At 37.7% G+C, this 26353-nt stretch overlaps 1 long non-coding RNA gene across 1 annotated transcript in view; it reads left to right on the top strand.

Annotated features, from left to right (window-relative positions):
* Positions 1 to 1025: 1025 nt before the first annotated feature.
* The window catches only part of LOC129528244 (uncharacterized), a 44099-nt gene continuing 18771 nt past the window's right edge, over positions 1026 to 26353 (top strand). Inside the window, exon 1 of the long non-coding RNA XR_008673487.2 lies at positions 1026 to 2100. This is a non-coding gene — a long non-coding RNA (uncharacterized lncRNA). The remainder of the gene's footprint in view (positions 2101 to 26353) is intronic.

Here is a 26353-nt window from a genome sequence, read left to right as displayed (position 1 = left end):
CCCCACCCTAGATTTTTCTTCACAAAATTTAAATCTGGCTACTGCCAATTATGTTGCTTTGAATTTTCTTTCATGATTTCCCTCCAAATGCAATGATTGTGCTATTTAATACTTTAGAGACTCATGGATGCATGCTTCCATTCCCCCATGAATGCTTGCCTTTTGTGCAGGGCTGAGATTCCCCAGCTATGCCCTCTTTTAGGTGCTGAGATGTAGCTGTCCATTTTTATGTGCTGCCTGCTCTCTTTGAACTGCCCTTGTACTTGTTAAAATGTTATGTCTGAAATAAAATGCCATTCTTCTATGTATTTAGGAAAAGATCATGTATGGTTTCCCTTGCCCAGAGCCATCCCTCCAGGCATAGGATCTGTGACTCTATTTGAAGGAGAATATATTGATGGTGGCAGCCAGGGGGATGCCATGGGCTTTGGGCCAATGACATAGACCTTGGATCTAAATGGTGACCTCAGCCCCTGAAGAAGGGTCTGGGAAGAAGGAACTGAGCAGTTAGATTCCTTTGCCCTACCCGCCCCTGCCCCCGCCCCTGCATTGTGGAGGCATGTACCTGGGCAGCTCCCTTCCTTTGGCCTAGAAGTCTGGGGGTTCAGGCCAGCATCATTCCGTCTCTTCTGTGAACAGCCTGCTGACTGCCTGCCTGGAGCCAGGCTCAACTCATCTCCTCCGCATCATAGGAGAACAACTTATCTGCAATTGAAATCTCATTGTCTTATTACCCTAATGAGGACTTTTCTAGCTCCATGTTAACTACAGGATGAATCCTGACTTGTTTGTAAAGCAAAAATGTCATTAATAAGACATTAGCCTGCTTTTTATTTTTATTTTTTTAATTAATTTTTTTTTGAGATGGAGTCTTGCTCTGTTGCCCAGGCTGGAGTGCAGTGGCACGATCTTAGTTCACTGCAACCTCCGTCTCCTGGGTTCAAGTGATTCTCCTGCCTCAGCTTCCCAAGTAGCTGGGATTACAGTTGTGCATCACCATGCCTGGCTAAGTTTCGTATTTTTGGTAGAGCTGGGGTTTCACTGTGTTGGCCAGGCTGGTCTCGAAATCCTGACCTCAGGTTATCCACCCAGCTTGGCCTCCCAGAATGCTGGGATTACAGGCGTGAGCCACTATGCCTGGCCTGCTTTTTAGACTAATTTCCTTCTGACCTTCCCAGGGAAATTTGGGATCCAGCTGTATTGAACTATGTGCCATTCTCCAAAAATGTCATTCTGTTCTGTACTCAGACGTTTTTCCATCTACTAACCCGAGAATTCCTTGCTCACTTTCAAAAGCTGGAACGAATATTACTGTCTTTATGAAAACCCTCCTCAGTAGTACTGTCTCCAAATCCCAAACCCAACGCCCACACCAACCCAAATTGGTTTACAGCTATGATTTCCAACAGCGCGTTGTTTCTGTTTCTCTACAAGCACATCCAGTTCTCCTTGTAGATGATACGTCTGGGGGGTCAGAGACTGTGGTGTTTTATCTGTATTTGTACCCACGATGGTGGCACAAGGCAGAATCTCCATCAATCACATATCGGGCGCCGGCGTCAGCATCACCAGGCGTGGGAGGCTCCGTGATGCCCTGGTGTTCTGTGAAACTGGACTTACACCAGTGCTACCAAATGTCGCCAACCCCATGACTGGGTCCCACTCTTTCCCAGCCAACAATTCGACTTCTGTGGAGGCCATTGGGCTGTGCTGTGAATGTGAGCCTGTGTTGAAGCATGCAGGGCCTGCGGAGAAAGCTTAGAGCCATCGTAAAACCACTTTGTGTCCACGAGTGAGCCAAGGAGGTAAAGCTCTGAGCCTTTTATTTCTTTTCTTTCAATTCTTCAGTGTGGGGAGAAGCAGCCAAGCATCTCCAAAGTGCTTGTTCCCTGGGCCTTGATGTGTTGCTGCGACAGCCGTCCTTCACCAGATAGACACATCCCAGGTGATGGCAGGTGATACCAGCCTGGCTGCATTCCACACAGGGCCATAGGCTCCAGCGTCCCACATCAGCAATGCAGTGTGTTCAGGTGACCAAGACCCAATGACAAGCCCTGAGTGCAGTCACCCGCATCATTTCTGTCATCATCTACTGTGCCAGTAAGTATTTATTATTATTTATTATGTTCAGCTGACAGCAATAAATGCCTCCTAGGTGCCAAGCAGATGTTGGTTCCACACAGGGGCTTAGATGTTCACAGAATTGTTGGAAGGCTGGAGAAGCAGACACAGCTCGGCTCCTTGACCAGTAGAGTGGAACTTGGCAAGGGTACCCCGGCTTCCACTGGGGAGCTGCTACCCCGATCCTTTCTTCGGGGCCACATCTCCACACTCACAGTCTGCAGACCAGAAAGTCCCCACCACGACTGTTTCACTAGGATCCAGTATCCTAACTGCCATCTGATGATGGGAGAACCACTCTCGAAACCAGTGGCTCCGGAGCCACGTGGACCTGCTAAAACCTGCACCAGTGAAACAGATGCTGTAAGCAGCCTCTACTGGTTAATGCATCTCAAATTCAGGTCTCCTGAGGGAGGGGAGCAGAATCTAAATTGCAACTGCATTGCTAGCTGCACGGAAATCTAGGAGATGGCCTTTTTTTAGCTTCTAGCCCATGCAGTATACTGGAAGCACGTGTCATTGCTGCAGTACCAGTCACTCTACACTGTCCTGCCCTGTACTGCACTTTAGGGCTTGTGCCCTGCTTCCTGCTGATAGAGTTTCTGGAAATGCTCTCTGGATACCAAGCACTTCCTGGGGTCAGGTCATTCCTTTGGAAAAATGCACCCTGAAGATCTATGCCAGTATGCCAAGAGCCTGGGCCACGTGTGTGTGTACAGTGTATCAGTGGGGTGGTGTGTATGTCAGGTGATACATGTGAGCCAGGAACATATCTTTCCCAAGGGGTAAAACACTGGGCTCACGGCAGTGTCTTGGAAGGAACTGAAACTCACAGCCAACTCAATATTGGTTTGAAGAGATCAGATCAAGAGAGGGCATGTGGCTTTGCAATGTAGAGGGGTCGAGTCTTATGTGGAGCAAGGAATGACATTCTGGAAGATGATTTTTCCAGCTGTGAGGGAGTGGACACACTCGAGTGGAGCATCCAGGGCTCCTGGCATGCAGAGGAAGAAGCCACATGCCACCTGGACTGGACATTCTGAGGATCACTTGCTGCCCAAGTCTCCATCACTGTGGGATCCATACCTACTGGGACACCATGATGGCTCTCTGGTGGCCTGTGATGACTTCTGGGGTCTTCAACCCTGCCCTTTGGATGTCTTGCTCTGACCACTGGGCCTTTTCCTCAACTCCCAGCCCATTCCAGAGGGCATGTTCCTTGCCACTCATCCATGAGCTAGTCAGTGAACTGCACCACCCAACTCTGTCCTGAAAGAAGACATCCAAAGTCACAGGTTTTTTGAGAAACAGAGATTACTGTGGAAATAAACGTGAGACAACTACAAGACTGAAGAGGACATTTCATCTCCTTTGGGCTGACCCGAATTTATTGCTATTTTGCTTCATTTTTCCTTAGGTTTAGCCCAACTCCCTTTTTGCTTTGGACACTAGGTTGCATTTTCCTGGCTGGGAGATAGCTTGTGGAAGTCCCACCTTTCAAAGAATGTTTTGCTGGGTTTTCTTTGCCCATTTTTCTCAGCAACTAGATCAGCTGTTCCCAAAAATGTAAGCAAAAATGAACCATGCTTACCCCCCCGCCACCACTTGTTTGAATTTTAGTTTTTGATTCTGAGACTTCTGAAACATTTCCCAGCACAAGCTGATAGAGTGGGACAAAAAGTAACTATCGAAACAAACACGAAAGGCACTGCAGGCTCTCTCATCATCTCAGTTTACACAGAACAAGATACTGCTGTTTAAATCCTTAGCTAAACTTTACTCCTTTTAAGGCTCCAAGCCAAACCTTATTTTTCCCTTTTCAGACAAATGGATTTACACCTAGGTGAGGAATGAGAGGAAAGGTGTTTCCTTTGGTTGTGTTAGGAGGAAAGGAGGTATCTTCATGTTGTTGCTTCCATATTTCCATGGTAGGACTTCTCTTTTAGACATTTGAATAGAAATTCAGTAGCCAGATTGGCTTCAATTATTCACCATCTGTGTCCTTAGGAAGAAGTGGATAACTAGACTGTGGTGTTAATTTAGTACTTCCTGTCTTGAACTGTATCCCCTATGAGGTACTGTACCCTGGCTGGCAGCAGATCAGGCACGCTGAGGTGGGTTAGGAACAAACTTCTTGTCCCTGTCAAGTGAGATCACTGATACTTGATACTATGGGTAGAGAAGAAGAGTCATTTCCTCAAAGTCATGCTAAGAAAATATTTACACTTTGATTTAACCTCAGTCTTCCATAGTGAATTAATCCTTGTGTTTTATTTATTTATTTTTAACTTTCTCGAATTTACTAGAATTTATTGGTAGATCATCATAATATATAATATTCTAAACTTAAAGACTTAAAAATGTTAATCTGAGACTCTGCTTTGAGAAAGAAAATTAAATTCAAATCTACATGGATAAACTTTCTATGGACTCTACACAGTACAATGTTTATCCCAGCCTGAGGTTTTATCATCTAACATACATTTTTGGGGTCTTTATGTTGGAATAATGTAAGTCAGTTTTACCATTAGCTTGAGGAAAACTTAATTTCTATGGTAAATATGCTACAAAATCAGTGTAATACAATATCAGTGCAAATACTTTGGAACTGTGCATATGAATCTTCCTATTTGAAGAGTCTATGAATTGATTGAATATATTGGCTTGGTAAATTCTTTTGCACAGGAAATTTTAGAGTATTCTGTCCAAATAATCTATTATCCTCTGCTTGGATTTGTTTTATTATGTTCCCCCCGTTCTTCCTTAATTCAGACATTAGTGTTGTTTATTTTCTTATAACTAAAGATTAACTGGAGACAATAGATATTTCAGATTGGTATTTTTTCTTTGCCTCTTTCTCCTCTATACATTTATCTACTTATTCAGAAAGTTCTCAATCATATGAACAAAATGCTCAATTAGCCAATTAGAGGGAAAATTTATCTTCGTTGTTGGTGGTTTACCAAATTTATCCTTCAGAATCAGAAGCAAACTATATTCTCAGAGCTGCAAAAGTCACACATATGCCTCTAATCAAATTTGGATCTGGGTGGCAACATAACCTCTGGTTGAGAACTGCTATTTTAGATTGAGGAAAAATGACATGTCTTACCTGTCTCAGGTGAGGCATTCTTTTGAGCTGTGATACTGAAATAAAGAAGAGAGTTGAGCAGAGACCAGTAGAACTGCAGTGGATCCATGGTGATGTGTATGTAACATGACCAATAAATAAGTCACCGTTGTAATCCACTTAGATTTTTGGGGATTGTTTGTTATGAGGAATAACCTAGCAAAACCTGACTGACACAAGTAGTTGGCACAGGCCTGAGTCACATGCTCTTTTCATCAGTCAGAAGGGAAGGTCAACACCGTAGAATTATGTGGTTAAGAATCGGGAAGGAAGGCGAAAGGCTTCTGGAATGGCAGAGTAAGGATCTCCTTAAATTTGCTTGTGGTAGGCAGTATAATGGCTCTCCAAAGATGTCCATGTTCTGATCCATGGAAGCTGTAAATGTGTTACCTTACATGGCAAAAAGGACTTTGCAGATGGAGTTAAGGATCTTGAGGTAGGGAGACTATCCTGGAATACCAGGTGGGCTTAATGTAATCACAGGCTCCTTTATATATGGAAGAGGGAGGCAGAGAATGAGAAGCAGAGAAGCAGATGTGACAATGGAAGGAGAAGTTGGAACAATGAGATTGCTGACTGGGAGGAAGGATGGGGCCCCAGCTGAGGAATGGAGGCAGCCTCTAGAAGCTGGGCAGGGCAAGGCAACAGATCTCCCCTAGAGCCTCCAGAAGGAAGGCACCCCGCTGACATCTTGAATTTATCCCTGAAGACTCATTTCAGACTTTGCTCTCCAGGGCTCTGAGATGATGCATCTGTGTGGTGTGAAGCCACTGCAGCTGTAGTCATTTGCTACAGCAGCAACAGGAAGCTAATACACCATTCCTCCATAAAAGCAAGAAAAATCCTAGCAACATTATAAAAATCTACTTTTTCAGAACTCTGGAAATTAACCACAGGCTTGCAACAATCTAAGAAGCATTTCTTAAAGAAAAGCAGCTGCTTCTCAGTTAAAATAGCAAAGTTTGTGGTGTTTCAATACAGCCTGCTCCCGTAAGTCTCTCAAGTTCTGTAGTGTTTTTGAAACCACAATTGCTGTTGAAACTAGCAGCCTTGAAGCTCCCAAAGGAAGCATGACAGGAGTTGCAATGCCTCAAAAAGCCCCAACCCCACTATTTGATCTGCCTTACGGCTCTCTGGAAACTCCCTTAACAGGTGGTAGTTGTTATTTGACCTGACTCAGAGCTCACTCTGCAGAAATAGCTCTGTTTCCAGGGCATTTGTTGAAAACAATCAGCTGTAATTGTTTAACATCATAGTTGCTGGATACCATTTGGCACAAAAAGAACTTGGCCAAAAATCTGAAGGGAAGATCTGGGGAACGAGCTGTCCATAGGGGGCGCTGAAAAGCTCTGATACATTCTTGGTAATCTACAAGGCCATAAGCATGTCCAGGGCCATGTGCATGCCTAGCAAAGGTCGGAAAGGGCCCCAGATTTCACCTCTGAATGGCCTAGAAAGCTATAAACCAATATCCTTCATGAATATAAATGCAAAAATCCTCACTAAAATATTAGGAAACCAAGTCCAATGACACATAAAAAATATTGTATGCCAAGACCAAGTGAGGTTTGTCCCAGGAATTGAAAGTTGCTTTAACATCAAAAAGTCAGTTAAGATATTAATAGAATAAAGAGCAAAAACAAAAAATTATATGATAAATGCAGAAAAATCATTAAAAATTCAGCACTTATTCATGATAAAAACTCTTTAACAAACTTGGAATAAAAGAGAATTCTTTCTCAACCTGATGGAGGGCATTTATGCATTCTATGAGGCTAGTATTATCTTATAGGAAAGACCTACTGCTAACATCTTCCTTAATGGTCAAAGATGAATGCTTTTTCCCAAAGTTCAGAAACAAGACAAGGATGTCCATTTGTACCTCTTATTCATCATGGCACTGGATGTTCTAACAAGTACGATCAGGCAAGGAAAAAAAAAAAGACATGCTGATTGAGAAGAAGAAGTAAAACTGTCCTATTCACAGATGACATGATCCTATTAGAACTAACAGATAAATACAGCAAAGTCACAGGATACAATGTCAATATAAAAAATCAATTGTATTCTATATACAAACAATGAATGACTCAAAAATGAAATCAAGGCCAGGTGCGGTTGCTCACGCCTGTAATCCCAGCACTTTGTGAGGCCAAGATGAGTGGATCACTTAAGGTCAGGAGTTCAAGACCAGCCTGGCCAATATGGTGAAACCCCATCTCTACTAAAAATACAATAAAAAAAATAGCTGGTGTGGTGGCTTATGCCTGTAATCCTAGCTACTTGGGAGGCTGAGGTAGGAGGATCACTTGAACCCAGAAGTTGGAAGTGGAAGTGAGCTGAGATTGCACCACTGCACTCCAGCCTGGGTGACAGAGCCAGACTCTGTCTCAAAAAAAAAAAAAAAAAAAGAGAAATTAAGAATACAATTTAATTCACAATAGCATCCAAAGTAATAAAATATTTAGGAATAAATTTAACAAAAGAAGTACAAGATTTGTACTGAAAAATATGAAACTGTTGAGAGACATTAAAGAAGATATAAATAAATGAAGAGACATTCCATGTTCATGGATTGGGAGATTCAATATTGTTAAAATGGACAGTTCTCCCCCAATTAATCTTTTCATTCAAGATTTCAGCAATTTTTTGCATAAATTGATAACATAATCTTAAATATATGGTAATGAAAAATACCTAGAAAAATCCAAACAATTTTGAAAAATAAGGTGGAAGACTTTGACTTCCCAACTTCAAAACTTCCTATAAAGCTACAATTATCCAGAAGATAAGGTGGTGGCATACAGATAGACCTATAGATTAATGGAACAAAATTGAGAATGCAGAAATAAATTCCTATATTTATGGTAAATTGATTTTTGACAAAGGTTCCAACCCATTTATTTGAGGAAAAGGTGTTGGAACAATTTGATACTATATGCAACAGATAAACTTAGACTCTCACTTGACACCACACACAAACATGAACTCAAAATGCATTATGGACTTAACTGTAGGAGCCAAAACAAGAAAACTTTGAAAAGCAAATCCAGGGGAAAATCTTCAAGACTTTGATACAAGCAAAGATTTATTAGATACAACATCAATAGCATGATTTATTAAAAAAGCAATGGACAAATTAGGCCTCATCACCATTTAAAATCTTTTCACTTCAAAAGATACAATTAAGAAAATAAAAAGACAAGAAACAGACTTGAAGAAAATATTTATAGAACACATATCTGATATAGGACTTGTATGCATAATTTACAAAAACAAAACAAAACAACACACACACACACCCCTTTTAAAACTCAGTAAGAAAAAGACAACTTAATCCCAAAATGTTCAAAGATAGGAAGAGACATTTCACCAAAGAAGGTGTATGTGACTAAGAAGTATATGAAAATATGCTCAACATCCTATAGTTATAGAAGAAATGTAAATTAAAAACCTTAACACATACCATTTCACACCTGCTAGAGTGACTATAATAAATAAGACACATAATAACAAATATTGACGAATGTGCAAAAATGGGAACTCTCTGACACTGCTCTTAAGAATGTGAAATGGAGCAGCCATTTTGGAAAACGGTTTGATAGTTCCTCGAAACTTATACATAAGACTACCATATGATTCTACTACTATTATACATATCTACCCAAGGGAAATAAAAACATGTGTTCACGAAAAGCTTGCACATGAATGTTCATGGCAGCATTATTTTTAATGGCCCCAAATTGGAAACAACCTAAATATCTGTTAACTAAGAGGAATGAACTATTGACACATACTCTATCATGGATGAACCTCAAAAACACATTAAAAGAAAGAAGCCAAACAGAAGAGACCATATATTAATCAATTCCATTTATGTGATATGTCTAGAAATGTCAAATTTATAGAGCCAGAAAGTGTATTAATAATTTGCATGAGGCTGGGAAAAGAATGGGTATTAACTGTCAATGGGCATGAAGGATAAAAATGTTCTAAAACTAATTCATGCTCATGGTTGTAACCACTGCATAAAGTTAGTAAAAATTATTGTGCTGTACACTTGAAATGGATAAATTTTATGATATATAAAAATAAAGTTGTTTAAGAAATGGGTGAGGAGTCATTTCTAGAAGAAATGTTGGGAATTTAGTATATGTTAGTCTTCTGTATTTGGATTCAGATTTTGTGGGAAAATTTTTTGAAGTGCTGGTTGACTTATACTAGCTATTCTTTTTCTTTTTTTTTTGGAACAAAGATTTTTTTTCCTTTTCTTATTCACTTCATTTAAGGGCAATTTTCACATTTAAATATAATAAGCAAATAATGTTATCTTCAATAATTCATTTTGATGTTTAAAAACTACCTGTTAAGGGTGAGAAAGCTATTTCAAATCTAGTTTCCCAATGAGGAAAATTTTTCTAGGCCAAAAATGTATTAGAATTTATTTGTAGAGGTGAGGATTGTTTGATCAGGGCAAGGGTGCCTGTTCCAGGACAAGTCTGAAAATGCGTTGGTTTGGAGGAAATTGTCTCCCCTGCCTTCGGCCCCCCGGCCACTGCCATTCAGTCTGTGCTGGGATCATTGCATTTGTTGGTCATTGTCTTTCTTGTAACACTTTACTCTGTTGAAAGAGATTTCATTCAGTTCCCCTGAGACTACTTTTAGTATTAATTAAGAGACTACTCAATGTTTGGGACCTTAGGAATTTGCTTATTATTGTGTATATAGAATGCGGGATATTTCTAAAGGAGGCAAGCAAAGCATGGAATGGAAAAGCCTCCATTCCTGCATTAAAGTACCTGTAGTTTTTTCTATTCTTTAAAATTTTTATTGTTGTTTCTGTGAACACTTGAATTTACACACCTACCAATCTTTATCCATGTTTTAAAGGTAAATCGCTAGAATTGCAAGGTCTAACTAGGAAGTATATTAATAAATTGTCCAAAAGGGATTGACTAACGCATGCTCTAATCCATAGTGATGGGAATGCTCATTTTACTCAACTCGAACTCAAAATTCTTTCAAAGATTGGCTAAAAATTGAATGACATTTTACCTAGTCTTAAAATTTATAATTTATTTTTTAGGTATTTTAAAATTTTGACATATTTTCAAAGTTACTGAGAAACTGCAAGAATTTTCTAAGCAACTTCTAGATATCTTTTATTTAAATTAATTAATTGTTTCCATCTCCCCCTATTTGTTTTGTCATGATTTCTGTTTTACTCTCTGTCTCTTGGTACTTCTCTGGCAGAAATACCACAGAAATAGTGTGTTCCCCTCAGTGTAACAAATATCAGGGGGCATGTAATATCGGTTTGCCCTAATATTGGTGAGGTTGATCACTTAATGCGAGGTCCATCTGCTTTAATCACTGTAAAAGCACTAACTTTTCTTCTGTAAATTTCCTCTGAGTTGGGTAAACATCTTGTTCTTCGTCAGACATCCATCCACCCACAAGGTTTAGCATCCATTGACCATTTTCTAACCGCATATCTATTGGTTTGCATTTTATAGTAGGTAGAGATTTCCTGTTACTTATTTCTGTATGGACTCATGGATTCCCTTTTTATTCAATGGGTTCGTTTCATTACTATCATCATATCTTTTGAGGAGCAAATTTGAGAAGGGGCTTCTTCAAGCTCATAGCTCTGTCTCTAGTATGTCCCTGTCATTCTTTCAGAACCCCCTTTCCTTCTGGTGCAACAGGAAGTTCCAGATTCTCGATGTACTTTCCCTGTCTCAGCCCTGGAATCAACTTGTTCTTCAAGCAACCCTGGTGCCTTTTGTGACGAAGGGGATTTAGAAGCCAAGACCTAAGTATTTAGGTGCTGTGGGTGTGTCATTGCTTTTAGCCTCTCAGCTGATAGTGCTAAGCTTGTATGTCCACACACGTCTGTCTTCCTTATCTCCTCCCCTTGCCTCTGTGTCATTGTTTAGCTAGCCAGCTAGGCACTGAAAACGGTGAGTTAATACTGACACACCCAACTCCAGTCTAACAGTCTCTGTGGCTCACTTCCCCACCAGTGAGGAATCCAGCCCCTGCTCTTCTCAGTGTGTTTACACATAAGCTCAACACCAGCATGCACAGAAAGTAGTTTCACGGTTGCTAAACAATATCACTGTAAGAAAAAAAAAATCGACTGAGTTTAATGATTTATGTAGTTATTTTTTTGAGATAAAATTTACAGAGTGTAAAATACAAATTAAGTGTACAATTGCGTAAGTATTCACCAAGGCATACACTCACGTAAACACAACCTAGATCCTAGAAAACCTTTTTCCATTCAATATCCTTCCCCTGCCATTCAATATCCTCTGAATGAGTAGCAGCCACTTTTCTGATTTCTTTTTCACCAAAAATTACTGTTGCTCAATCTAGAGCTTCCTATTGGGAGAATCACAGGGGATGCGGGATTTTGATCCAGTTCCTTTTGCTTAACACAATGTATGTGAGATTCATCCGTGTTATTATATGTGCTTATAGTTCATTTCTTGTTATTACTGAATAATATTCCATCATGGAAATATACCACAATCGTTTAACCATTCCCTTGATAAACATTTGTGTTGTTTTCCACTTTTTAGCTAACATGAATGAAACTACCATAAACTATATTTAAGGTTGGTGCAATTACTTTGGTAATTGTATCTTTAGTTTTAAGAGAGATTATCAGACTGCTTTCCAAAGTGTTAGTACCATTTTACACTCTCACTAACAATATATGAGAGTTCCCATTTTCCCACATTCTCACCAACATTTAGTGCTGACAGACTTTTTCATGCTACTCATAATAGTGAGTGTTTTGTGGTATCACATTTTAGTTTTAATTTGTATTTCCATAGTCACTAATGATTTTGAACAATTTTTCACCTTTTTATTATCCATTCATATATATTCTTTTGTGGCTTATTTATTCAAGTATTTTGCTCATTTTTCTTGAGTTGTTTGTTTTTTACTATTCAGTTGTACAAGACATTTGTGTGTTCTGGAGACAAATACATCATCAGATATTTGTTTTTAAAACCTTTTCTTCCAGTCTGTGGCTTGCCTATTCATTTCTTTTTTTCAACTTTTATTTTAGGTTCATGGGTACATGTGCAGGTTTGACACAAGTGTAAACTTGTGTCAGGGGTTTGTTGTACCCAGATACTAAGCCTAGTAACCAACAGTTACTTTTTCTGATCCCCTCCCTCCTCCCACCCTCTACCCTCAAGTAGGCCCTAGTGTCTATGGTTCCTCTCTTTGTATTCATGAGTTCTTATCATTTAGCTCCCACCTGTAAGTGAGAAATGTGGTATTTGGTTTTATGTTTCTGTGTTAGTTTGCTAAGGATGATGGCCTCCAGCTCCATCTGTGTTCCTGCAAAGGACATGATCTCATTTGTTTTTATGGCTGCACAGTGTTCCATGGTGTATATGTACCACATTTTCTTTATTCGGTCTACCATTGATGGGCATTTAGGTTGATTCCATGTCTTAGCTATTGTGACCTATTCATTTGTTAATGGTAACTTTGATGAGCAGAAGTTTTTGATATTACTGAAGGCTAATTTATCTCAATTCTCCTATATAGTTACCAATTTCTAATGTTGTCTATAAGAATTCTTTTCCTTTTTCCAAATCTTGAACATATTTTCCTCTGTTTTTATGTAGAACCTTTGTAGTATTATCTTTTATGGTTAGATGTGCTAGTTCTCAAATTTCTTTTTGTGTATAGTGTAAGGTAGGGGTCAAAGATCTTTAGTTTTTCATATGTATATTCAATTTTTGAAGAATGGTTTGTTAAAAAAAACTTCCCTTTTCCCCCTTTAGTTCAACTGATGTCTTTTTCCAAAATTGTTTGATCATATAAGTATGGGTTTATTTCTCCAATCTTTATTTTAAATAACCTTTCTTTCTTTTTTATGTCAATACCACATTTTCTTGATTACTGTAGCTTTATAATAATATTTGAGGTCAGACAGTGCGAGACTTCCAACATTGTTCTTCTTTTTTTCAAGATTTTTATGACTATTCTAGGTCCTTAGAATTCCTATGTTCATTTTAGGATCAGTTTGTTAATTTATGTGAAAAAGCATGCTAAGATTATGACTAGGAATGAAATGAATCTATATATCAATTTGTGGAACTTGATATCTTAGCAATATTGAGTATTCAAATTTATGAATGCTACTTATCTATACTTTTATGTATTTCTGGATTTAATTTGCTCATATTTTGTTAATTTTGTGTCTATGTTCATAGAGATATTGATCTATAATTTTAAAATAATGTCTTTGTAAAGTTTTGATATAATTTGCTTGGCCTCATAAAATGCATTGGAAAATAATTCTTCCTCTTGTATTTATGAAAGGGCTTATGTAAAACTGGTATAATTTTTTTTCTCAAATGTTTGATAGATTCATTTATAAAATGATCTGAGCTTGAAATTTTCTTCATGGGTAGTTTCTGATAATGAATTAAATTTCTATAATACATACATGGCTAGTCAAGGATTTTGTTCACTTCATCTAAGTTATCGAATTTATTGGCAAAAAAATTTTTTTAAGTCTTGAGACTTAAAAAAATATACTTTATATTTTAGAGCAGTATTAGGTTCATAGCCAAATTGAATGGGATGTAGAGAGAGAATTCCCATACATTCCTTGCTCATCCCCACTCATAGATTTCTCCCACTATCATTGGTTATAATTTGTAACATTTGTTACAGGTGATGAACCTACATTGATACATTGACACATCATTATCACTGGAAGTCTATGCATAGTTCACATCAGGCTTCACTCTTGGTGATGGACATTCCAGAGGCTTTGAGCATGAAGTTTTAAAATATTTCCTCATTATGCTTTCAGTTGTGTAGGATTTGCAGTGATACCATTTCTATTATTTTTATATTAGTAATTTGTATTCTCCATCATTTTTCTTGATCAATTTTATTAATCTTTTCAAAGAACGAATGCTTGGCTTGATTAAATTTCTTGATTTTAAATGTCATTAATTTCCTTTTTTATATTTATTATTTCCTTCCTTCTATTTACTTTATTATTAATATGCTCTTCTTTTTATAGCTCCTTGATGTGAAAACTTAGGTCATTTATTTTAAGCCTTTCTTCTTTTTTATTTTTATTTTTATTTATTATTATTATTATTTTTTAATTTTATTATTATTATACTTTAAGTTTTAGGGTACATGTGCACAACGTGCAGGTTTGTTACATATGTATACATGTGCCATGTTGGTGTGCTACACCCGTTAACTCGTCATTTAGCATTAGGTATATCTCCTAATGCTATCCCTCCCCCCTCCCCCCACCACACAACAGTCTCTGGTGTGTGATGTTCCCCTTCCTGTGACCATGTGTTCTCATTGTTCAATTCCCATCTATGAGTGAGAACATATGTTGTTTGGTTTTTTGTCCTTGCGATAGTTTGCTGAGAATGATCGTTTCCAGTTTCATCCATGTCCCTACAAAGGACATGAACTCATCATTTTTTATGGCTGCATAGTATTCCATGGTGTATATGTGCCACATTTTCCTAATCCAGTCTATTGTTGTTGGACATTTGGGTTGGTTCCAAGTCTTTGCTATTGTGAATAGTGCTGCAATAAACATACGTGTGCATGTGTCTTTATAGCAGCATGATTTATAGTCCTTTGGGTATATACCCAGTAATGGGATGGCTGGGTCAAATGGTGTTTCTAGTTCTAGATCCCTGAGGAATCGCCACACCGAAACACTTAAATCTATACATTTCCCTCTAAGCACTGCTTTAAACTCATCCAATAGTTTTTGATATTGTTAAATTATGTTTGGCTTAATGTTTCCTCTGTATATATTTGAGGTTCAGCATAAGAGTTTCTCTACGCATAGTGGGCTGTAACCCAATTTGATGAGTAAACAGACTGCAACCTGCTCTTGTAACAAGGAGCTGAGTGCCAGCCAATCACAGAAGCGAACTTCAGCCAACCACAGGCAGCCAACTGTTCCACCCAGGTTTAGAGAAGGCGGGTGCCCTGCCAGCCAGTCACAGAAGTGAATGTCAGCCAACCACAGGCAGCCTATTGTTCCACCCAGGTTCAGAGAAGTTGGGCACCCAACTGCAACCAGTCCTGCTGTTCCTGCATCCCATTTTTGTTTTCTGTGTGTCACTTTCCTTTTTCTGTCTATAAATGTTAACTGACCAGGTGGCATCCCTGGAGTCACTTTCCTTTTTCTGTCTATAAATGTTAACTGACCAGGTGGCATCCCTGGAGTCATTCTGAACCTATTCTGGTTCAGGGGGCTGCAGGATATTCCAGTTGTTCTTTGCTCAGTTAAACTTTGTTGAATTTAATTTGTCTAAAGTTTTCCTTTTAACAATGTGTTGTGTTTTTATGATCATTCAGTTTAAAATAATTTAAAATTTCCCTTTATATTTATTTTTAGTCCTATTGATTATTTAGAAGTGTATTGGAGTACATTTCTTACTATATTAGTCAGAATTCTCCAGAGAAACAGAACCAATAGGACGTGTGTGTGTGTGTGTGTGTGTAGAGATTTATTTTATGGAATTGGCTCACATAATTGTAGAGGTGAGGCAAGTCCAAAGTCGCATAGGGGAGGCTGGTAGGTAGAGACTCAGGAAAGAGTTGCATTTTGAGTCCAAAGGCCTGTAGAACCAGGAGGAGCCAATGTTGCGATGAAGTATGAAGGCAGTTGGCTGGAGAACTCCCCCTTGCTTGGGGGGAGGTCAACCTTTTGTTCTATCGAGGCCTTGGACTAACTGGATGAGGCCCAGCCATCTATGGAGGACAGTCTGCTTTATTCCACATCCACCAATTTAAATGTACAAAGTATACAAGGATACCCTCACAGAAACATCCAGACTTGTATTTGACCAGATATCTGGGCATTGTGACCCAGACAAATTGATATATAAAATTAACCATCACACTTGCTATCCAAAAATCAGGGCATTTTAGATACTTTGATTTTTAATTTAGCAACATTGTGGTCTGAGAATGTGTGTTGTTATTATTTTGATTCCATTAAATAATTAAGACTTGTTTTATGGCCCAGAGTATGATCTATTTTGATGAACCTTCCATGTGCAGTTGAAAACAGTGTGCAGTCTACAGTTGCTCAGTGGTTAGTAAAGAATGTGATCTAGTTGTCCAATAAATACTAATGGAGTGGAATTAGTATCTCCAACTATGATCCTACATATGTCTATTTCTCCATTTAGTTCTGCAAATTTTTGTTTCAGGTATTTCAAAGCTTTCATTAGGGGCATGCATTTTTATGGTGATTGATCTTTTTATTATTTTGAAATTTTTTGTCTGGTAATACTTCTTGCCTCGAGGTCTATTTTTCTGATGTTAATATAGCTATGGCTAGAGAGGGGTGGGGCAAGATGGCCCAACAGAAGTCTCCACCAACTGTGTTCCTGTGGTGTTCTCCCCACAGGAATTCCAAATTTAACAACTATCTACACAAAAAGCACCTTCATAAGAACCAAAAATCAGGTGAGCAGACACAGTACCTGATTTTAACTTCATATCAGTGAAAGAGTCACTGAAACAGTCTTGATGCCACCCCTCCCCACCCTCTGGCGGTGGCTGTGTGGGGTGGAAAGAGAATCTGTGTGTTTGGGGAAGGGAGAACGTGGCAATTGCAGGAGTTTGCATTGGAACTTGGTGCTGCCAACACCCGGCAGAACTCAGCCAATGTCCATGGAGCGAGCATTTAGATGAGCTCTAGCCAGAGTGGAATTGCTCATCCACGTGATCAGAACTTGAGTTTCAGCAAGCCTTGCCACCATGAGCTAAAGTGCTCTGGGTGCTCAATAAGTTTGGAAAGACTGCAACTCCTAGGCATCACCCAGTGCCGTGCTGGGCTCAAAGCCAATAGACGTGTAGGGCACATGACCTAGTGAGACACCAGATGGGGCATCGACAAGAATGCTTGCATCCCCTCCTCCCAACCCCAGGCAGTTCAGCTTGCAGTTCCTGGAGAGACTCCTTCCCTCCACTTGAGGAGAGGGAAGAGAAAAGAAGACTTTCTTTTGCAACTTGGATACCAGCTCAGACACAGTAGGATAGGGCACCAGGCAGAGTTGTGAGACCCTCATTCCAGGTCCTAGTTCCCAGATGACAGTTCTAGACATATCCTGGGCCAGAAGAGAACCCACTGCGTTGAAGGGAAGGACCCACACCTGGCAGGATTCATCACCTGCGGACTAAAGAGCCCTTTAGCAATAAATAATCAGCTGTGGTAAACCAGGTAGTATATGCTGTGAGCCTTGGGTGAGACTCTGAAATGTGCTGGCTTCAGGTGTGATCCAGAATATTCCCAGCTGTGGCTGCTATGAGGAGTGACTGCTTCTGCTTGAGAAAAACAGAGGGAAGAGTACCTTGCAGCTTATGCAGCAGCTCAGCCATGGTGGGGTAAAGCAAAAAGTGGGCTCCTGGGGACCCTAATTCTAGGCTGTGGTTCTTGGATAGCATTTCTGGACCTGCCCTGGGTCAGAGTGGAGCCTAGATTACTGCAGGCCGTAAGTGAGACCCAGCGCTGTGCTGGCTGTACAGCTGACTCAGTACAGTCCCAGTGGTGGTTGCCATAGGGGTGCTTGTGTCATCCCTCCCCCAGCTCCAGGCAGCTCAAAACAGACTGCAAGGATGACATTAAATACCTTACTCCTTAATGCCCAGACACTGATGAACATCCACAGGCATCAAGACCATCCAGAAAACATCACCTCACAAAAAGAACTTAGTAAGTGACCAGGGACCAATCCTGGAGAGACAGAGACATGTGATATTTCAGAGAATTCAAAATAGCTGTTTTGAGGAAACTCAGAGAAATTCAAGATAGCACAGAGAAGGACTTTAGAATCTTATCAGATAAGTTTAACAAAGTAATTGAAATAATTTAAAAGAATCAAGCAGAAATTCTGGAGTTGAAAAATGCAATCAACATGTTAAAGAATGTATCAGAGTCTATTAATAGCAGAATTGATCAAACAGAAGAAAGAATTAGTGAGCTTGAAGACAGGCTATTTGAAAATACACTGTCAGAGGAGACAAAAGAAACAATAAAAATGAATGAAGCTTGCCTACAAGATCTAGAAAATAGCCTCAAAGGGCAAATCCAAAAATTATTGGCATTAGAAGGGAAAGATAGGGGTATAAGTCTTATTCAAAGGGATAATAACAGAGAAATTCCCATACCTAGAGAAAGGTATCAATATTCAAGTACAAGAAGCTTATAGTAATGTAGCAGATTTAACCCAAAGAAGACTAGCACAAGGCATTTAATAATCAACCTCCCAAAAATCAAACATAAAGAAATGACCCTAAAAGGAGCAAGAGTAAAGAAATAAATTACAATGGAGGACCAATATGCCTGATGCAGGCTTTTCAGTGTAAACCTTACAGACCAGGAGAGATTGGCATGACATAGTTAAAGTGCTGAAGGAAAAACCTTTAACCTTAGAATAGTTTAAACAGTGAAAACACCCTTCAAACAGGAAGGAGAAATAAAGACTTTCCCAGACAAACAAAAGTTGAGGAATTTCGTTAACACCAGACCTGTCCCACAAGAAATGCTAAAGAGAGTTATTTAATGTGAAAGAAAAGAATGCTAATTAGCAAATAATAACAAATCATCTGAAGGTACAAAACTCACTGGTAATAGTACGTGCCCAGAAAAACACAGAATATTGTAACACAGTAATTATGGAACATAAACTACTGTTATCTTAAGTAGAAAGATAAACCAATAAAAAATAATAACTACAACTTTTCCAGACATAGTACAATAAGATACAGATAGAAGCAACAAAAAGTTAAAAAGCAAGGGGACAAAGTTAAATTGTAGAGTTTTCATTAATGTTCTTTTTGCTTTGTTTATTTATGTAATCAGTGTTAAGTTGTCATCAGTTATAAGATATGAATTTCTAGCCTCATGGTGACCTCAAATCAAGAACCATACAAAAGATACAGAAAAAATAAAAAGCAAGAGATTAAATCATCCCATGAGCGAAAATCACCTTCACTAAAAGGAAGACCAGAAGGAATGAAAGAAGGAAGAGAAGACCACAAAACAACGAGAAAACAAACAACAAAATGGCAAGAGTAAGTCCTAACTTATTAATAATAACATTTAATGTAAATAGACTAAACTCACCAATCAAAAGATGTAGAGTGGGTGAATGGTTAAAAAAGCAAAAGCCAACCATCTATAGCCTACAAGAAACACACTTTACCTATAAGGACACATATAGACTGAAAATAAAGGGATGGAGAAATATATTCCATGCCAACGGAAGCCGAAAAAAGGGCAGGATAGTTACATTGGATAAAATAGATTTGAAGACAAAAACTATAAAAAGAGACAAAGGTGATTATAAAATGATAAAGGGGTCAATTCAGTAAGAGGATATAACAATTGTAAGTATATATACACTCAACACTGGAGCACCCAGATATGTAAGCACAAATATTATTAGAGCTAAAGAGAGACAGGCCCCAATACAATAAAAGCTGGAGATTTCGACATTCCACTTTCAGCATTGGACAGATCATGCAGACAGAAAATCAACAAAGAAACATTGGACCTAATCTGCACTAAAGACAAAATGGATCTAATAAATATTTACAAAACGTTTCATCCGATGGTTTCAGAACACATTCTTCTCCTCAGCCCATGGAGCATTCTCAAGGATAGACCATATGTTAGGCTATGAAACAAGTCTTAAAACATTCACTAAAACTTAACTAATATAAAATATCTTCTCTGACTACAATGGAATAAAATGAGAAATAAATAAAGACAGGAATTTTGGAAACTACACAAACATATATAAATTAAATAATATGCTCTGAATGACCAGTGGGTCAATGGAGAAATAAAGAAGAAAATTGAAATTTTTTTGAGACAAATAATAATTGAAACACAACATATCAAAACCTGTGGGATACAGTGAAAACAGTACTAAGAGGGAAGTTTATAGCTATAAGCCCCCATATCAAAAAGAAAGAGAAACTTCAAAACCTAGCAATACATCTTAAAGAACTAGAAAAGCAAGAGCAAACCAAACTCAATGTTAGTAGAGGAAAATAAATGATAAACATCAGAGTAGAAATAAATAAAATTGAAATGAATAAAATAATACAAAAGATTAACAAAATGAAAAGTTGGCTTTCTGAAAAGATAAACAAAATTGACAAACCTTTCACCAAACTAGGAAAAAAAGAGAAAAGACCCAAATAAATCAGAGATGGAAAATGAGACATTACAATCAATACTGCAGAAATTCAAAGGATGATTAATGGCTATTATGAGCAACCATATGCCAATAAATTGGAAAATCCAAAAGAAATAAAGTCCTAGACACACACAACCTACCAAGAGTGAACCATGAAGAAATCCAAAACCTGAAAAGACCAATAACAAGTAATGATATCAAAGCCATAATAAAGTGTCTCCTAGCAAGCAACAGCCTGGGACCTGCTGGGTTCATTGCTGAATTCTACCAAACATTTAAAGAAGAACTAATACCAATCCTACTCAAACTATTCTTAAAAGTGGAGGAGGATAGAATACTTCCAAACTCATTCCTTGAGGCTAGTATTTCTCTCATACCAAAACCAAACAAAGGCATATCAAAAAAAGCAAACTATGAACCCATGTTTCTGATGAATATTGATGCAAAATTTCTCTCAAAATACTAGAAAACAAAATTCAACAATACATTAAAAAGATCACTTATCATGGCCAAGTGGAATTTATCCCAGGGATGCAAGGGTGGTTCAACATACACAAATCAATCAATATGATACATTATATCAACAGAATGAAGGATGAAACCATATAATCATTTCAATTGAAACTGAAAAGGCATTTGATAAAATTCAACATCCCTTCATGATGAAAAAAAACCCTCAAAAAAAAAAAACAGTATAGAGAGAACATACCTGAACATAATAAAAGCCATATGTGACTGACCCACAGCTAGTGTCATAATGAATGAGAAAAACCTGAAAACTTTTCCTCTAAGACCGAGAACATGACAAGAATTTCCACTTTCAACACTGTTATTCAACATAGTACTGGAAGTCCTAGCTAGAGGAATTAGACAAGCGAGGCAAATAAAGGGCATCCAAATTGGAAAGAGAGAAATCAAATTATCCTTGTCTGCTGATGATGTGACCTTATGTTTGGAAAAGTCTAAAGACTCTACAAAACAACTATTAGACCCGATAAATAAATTCGGTAAAGTTGCAGGATACAAAACCAACATACAAAGACCAGTAACATTTCTATATGCCAACAGCGAACAATCTGAAAAAGAAAGAAAAAAGTAATCCCATTTAGAATAGCCACGAATAAAATTAAATACCTAGGAATTAACTTAACCAAAGGAGTGAAAGATCTCTATAATGACAAAGAAGTGAAAGATCTCTATAATTAAAACTATAAAACACTGATGGATGAAATTGAATAGACACCAAAACATGGAAAGATGTTCCACGTTGATGGATTGGAAGAATCAACATTGTTAAAGTGACCCTGCTACCCAAAGCAATCTACAGATTTGGTGCAATCTCTGTCAAAATACCAATGACGTTCTTCACAGAAATAGAGAATACAATTCTAAAATGTATATGGAACCACAAAAGACCCAGAATAGCCAAAGCTATCCTAAGTGAAAAGAAAAAAACTGGAAGAATCACAATACCTAACTTGAAATTATACTACAGAGCTGTAGTAACCAAAACAATATGGTACTGGCATAAAAACAGACACACAGAACAATGGAACAAAATAGACACATAGAACAATGGAACCCAGAAACAAATCCATACACTTACAGTGAACTCATTTCTGACAAAGGTTCTAAGAACATACATTGTATAAAGAAAAGTCTCTTCAATAAATGATGCTGGGAAAACTGGATATCCATATGCAGAATGAAACCAGACCCCTATCTCTCGCCACATATATAAATCAAATCATAATGGATTAAAGACTTAAATATAAGACCTCAAACCATGAAACTACTAAAAGAAAACATTGGAGGAACTCTCCAGGACATTGGAGTGGGCAAAGATTTCTTGAGTAATACCCCACAAACACAGGCAACCAAAGCAAAAATGGACAAATGGGATCACATCAGGTTAAAAAGCTTCTGCACAACAAAGGAAAAAAATCAACAAAGTGAAGAGACAACTCACAGAATAGGAGAAAATATTTGCAAACTACTCATCTGAGAAAGGATTAATAAACAGAATATGGAGTTCAAGCAACTCTATAGGGAAAATATAAGAATCTGATTAAAAAATAATTGTACATTAAAAAAACTAAAAAAGTATAATTGGATTGTTTGTAACACAAGGGATAAATGCTTGAGTTGATGGATACCCATTTACCCTGATGTGATTATTACACATTGCATGTCTGTATCAAAATCTCTCATGTACTCCATAAATACATACACCTATTATGTACCCATGAAAATTGAAAATAAAATGTAGCTATTAGCAGCTTATTTTTATAAAATATATGTAGTGTATATTTCAACCTTTTACTTTCAACCTGTATATTTATGTTTTACATTGATATTTATATTTACAGGAATCTAGTAGCTAGCACATCATTGAGGTTTACATTTTTTATCCAGTCTCAGAATCCCTGCCTTTTTCTTGGATGAAAATTAACCTACACTCAATGTAATTATTAATATAGTCTATTTGTGGTTTACTCTTTTGTTTTCATTTATCTTTTTTGTTTGTTGCATTGTTCCTTTATTCTTCCTTTCCTCTCTTATTGTTGGTTATTCAAATATTCTTTTAGGCTTCTAATATAATCCTTTAATTGTCTTTTTGGCTATAGCACTTTACATTATGTGTTAGTACTTTACATTATGTGTTACACTTTACATTATGTGTTAGCACTTTACATTACGTGTTAGTGATTGCTGTAGAGATTACACTGCACCTTTAATAATGCTCTGCTTAAGGCTAATATTATACTATTTCACATAATTAGGAAGAAATTTATAACAGCATAGTTCCTCCATCCTTTGTGCTATTGTTCTTATATGTATATTACAACTATGCATGTTATTATTTTTACAATGCATTGCTGTAATATTTACTTTAAATAGTGATATGTCTTAAATAAATTGAGAAAATTATAACTTTTGATAGCAACCTACACAACTACCACTTTTAGTATTCTTCTTTCCTTCTTATAGATCTACCCGGTGTCATTTGCCTTCAGACTACAAAAATTTACTTGTTATGCAAATATACAGAACAAGAAATAAGTGTTTTTGTTTTATGTTCATTTTAAAATAATAGTTTTACTTGATAAAGAATTCTGGGCTTACAGTTTCTTTCAGCACTTTGGTGATGTTAATTCCATTTCCTCCATTGTATCTGGTGAGAAGATAAATATCACTGATATTGTTTTCTTGTATGTAATGTGTCTTTTCCTTCAGCTATTTTCAAGATTTTCTTTTTTCTTTGAATTTTTTTTTTTTACTGGGAGTTCACTGAGAGCCTTGAATCTGTAAGTTTATATTCTTCACTGAATTGGAAACATTTCAACCTTATTTCTTAATTTTTTTGCTTTGCCCTTATGGAACTCCAATTATGTGTATAAATTTATGTATGTATGTATGTATTTATTCATTTATTTTTGAGACGGAGTCTTGCTCTGTCGCCAGGCTGGAGTGGAGTGGCACGATCTTGGCTCACTGCAGCCTCCTCCTCCGGGGTTCAAGCTATTCCCCTGCCTCAGCCTCCTGAGTAGCTGAGACGACAGGCACGCACCACCACGCCTGGCTAATATTTTGTATTTTAGTAGAAACAGGGTTTCACCACGTTGGCCAGGAAGTTCTTGATCTCCTGACCTCATGATCCGCCTGCCTTGGCCTCCCAAAGTGCTGGGATTACAGGCGTGAGCCACCATGCCCGGCCTGTGTATAAATTTATAACTTGGATATTCTCCTTTAGGTCTGTAAGATGCTGTCCTTTTATTTATTTATTTTTTACCCTCTCTATTCTTCAGATTGTATTATTGTGTATATTCATTTTCAATTTTACTGATTCTTTCTTGTGCTACTTCACTATATTCTCTCTTTCAGTTAATGGAGTTCTCAGTTCTATAATTTTCATTTGGTTTTTGTTTTAATAGTTACTCTTACTCTGCTGTATTTGTCATTTTTTCATTGATTATGACTATATTTTCCTTCAAGTTTTTGAACATATTTATAATATCTGATTTAAGTTATTTTCTGCTAATTTTTAATATATAGGATATCTTGGAGTCAGTTTTTTTTTGTTTGTTTTTTTTTTTTTTTGAGATGGAGTCTCACTGTGTCACCCAGGCTGGAGTGCAGTGGCATGATCTCAGCTCACTGCAAGCTCCGCCTCCCGGGTTCACACCATTCTCCTGCCTCAGCCTCCCGAGTAGCTGGGACTACAGGCAGGCGCCTGCCACCACGCCCGGCTAATTCTTTTTGTATTTTTTTAATAGAGACAGGTTTCACCGTGTTAGCCAGGATGGTCTCGATCTCCTGACCTCGTGATCTTCCCGCCTCAGCCTCCCAAAGTGCTGGGATTACAGGCGTGAGCCACTGCGCCCGGCTGGAGTCAGATTTGATTGTCCGCTTTTTCTCTTGACTATGGTTGATTTTTTTTTTTTTTTGCGTGTCTACTAATTTTTTGGTACTTGAGAGTCTGGCTATTACACTGCAGACTTTGGATTTTCTTATATATTTTTTGAAGAACATTCTAGCAGTCAATTACCCTGGCTGAACTCAAACTCCAAACCCTGTTTCTCTGTCACCACTAAAATCTCTCCCTTTTACTCATCTTTTCTGCTGATCCTCCTGAAGTTTCTCCTGTGCAAATGTAAATCAGAAATTAGCTAAAATTTTGGGCAGACTTTGTATTTGGAAGTAGAACTTCTCATTTGTATATCATCCTTTCTGTGATTTCTTCTTTCAATTTCTAGCACTCTGGTGGTCCCAAATTTTTTATTCTGACTTCTTAAGGCGGTAATCCCTGGCTTTCCGCTTGAGTCTCAGCAGCTTTATTCCACCCAGGTGAGCGTGTGCTCTCAGGAAAAAGCCACATAATCCTGCATCTCACCCTGTGCAGGCCCCTCTTTAAAGTATTAAGTTCCCTTGGGTTTTGTGCCTCCTTTTCATTAATCTCTAATTAGGTGATTTTTATATTTTTTTCAAAGTTTATATTTTTTATCCGTTGGAAGTTAGTCTAATACAAGCTACTCTTTTATTAACAGAAGAGGAATTCATGATCTCATCTTGATTAGAGGTATGATCGAGCATATTTTCATAAATTTTGTGTCATTTGATTTCTCTCTTGTGGAAAGCTTATTTATATCCATTGCCTTTTTGCTTGGATTTTTCTCATTGATTTGAAGAAACTCCTTGTGTTTTATGGATATTAATTTTCTGTTTTAACTAATTTACATATTTTCTCCCTCTATTTTCATTAATGAATTCTTTCCTTCATAAAATTATAGAAATGAAGAAAATCTATACAGCCAGTTTGGAAACCAAAAGAAACAGTTGTAAAATGAAACTTGATAGCAACTTAGCTTCAGGTTGCCTGGTTTTTCTGGCCTTGAGCAGACATTCAGTTTGAGAAATTACAGAAAATAATAGAAACCCACAGACTTTCTCTAGGAAAGGCTGAAGTGATGAAGTGGAAGGAGAAATCTCATATATCAGTGATAGTGGTAAAATTTGGGTTTTCAAATACAGTAATCCACACTATTGTCAATGTGTGGTCCTATTTGGGGCATAGCTAACTGGGGCATTTTTCCCTCAATCAAAGAGTATTGTGTCACCCAAGTCCAGGGTTAGGCTAAGAAAATAATTGTGAGCTGTTAGACCTTGGGCAGGTTGTCAGCCTGTTTTTCTCATTGTAAAATGAGATCAATACAGACTAATTTGTAGGATTATGGCGAGAATTAAAGATGACATGTAAAGTACCTAGAAGAGTATTCAAATTGGTATTATTTGCTATGTGTAAACACTAGAAAGTGAATTAACTTTTCTTCTATATCTTGATCCCAGATAG

Source organism: Gorilla gorilla, chromosome 17 (genome assembly GCF_029281585.2).
Source record: "Gorilla gorilla gorilla isolate KB3781 chromosome 17, NHGRI_mGorGor1-v2.1_pri, whole genome shotgun sequence".
NCBI classification, from domain to species: domain Eukaryota; kingdom Metazoa; phylum Chordata; class Mammalia; order Primates; family Hominidae; genus Gorilla; species Gorilla gorilla.
Note: the sequence above shows the minus strand (reverse complement) of the source record. Positions and strands in the feature narration are given on the sequence as shown.